The sequence below is a fragment of the Crocodylus siamensis genome, chromosome 2 (genome assembly GCF_052110815.1).
Source record: "Crocodylus siamensis isolate JL-2025a chromosome 2, ASM5211081v1, whole genome shotgun sequence".
In the NCBI taxonomy this organism is placed as follows: domain Eukaryota; kingdom Metazoa; phylum Chordata; order Crocodylia; family Crocodylidae; genus Crocodylus; species Crocodylus siamensis.
This window is the reverse complement of record NC_143396.1, coordinates 67,711,987-67,712,530: the sequence shown is the minus strand read 5'-3', so window position 1 is coordinate 67,712,530 and position 544 is coordinate 67,711,987.

The following is a 544-nucleotide window of genomic DNA, read 5'->3' as shown; positions in this document are numbered from 1 at the left end:
GACATCACAGTTGACCACAACTATGTCCTAATGCCATAAATCCTATTTATAACAACTAGAGAAATTCCTACTTTTCTGCCTCTAAAAGTATATACTTAAACTTGTTATCAGCTGTACTTTCACATTAGCAATTTAGATAAACATTCAAGAACTAAGTGCAAGTATGGCTTAATAGGGATGTAGCCTTCTTCCATTGCTGCTTTTATAGCTCACTTGGGTTGAGTGACGGAGCAGTCACATGGAGATTCTGGGCCTACATACCAAGCAGGTAATTTCATTCCCTCAACAGTGTGGCACAGCACAAACTTATCCCTCCAGTTGTCAAATACAAAGACCATAGCTGTGAAAACAAGACTATCATCTTATTTCCCAAGAAGTGGGTGTCATTGGACAGAGGAAGCACAGTGGAATATCCATACAGGCTTATTCTGTTGTTACTGTGTTTCCTGTTCCCAGGATAGGTTTAAGATGGGGCATGAATTTAAAATAAAACACAAAGTGGCAAGTATAACATCTATAAAAGAAAAAAAAACACCAAGGAAAA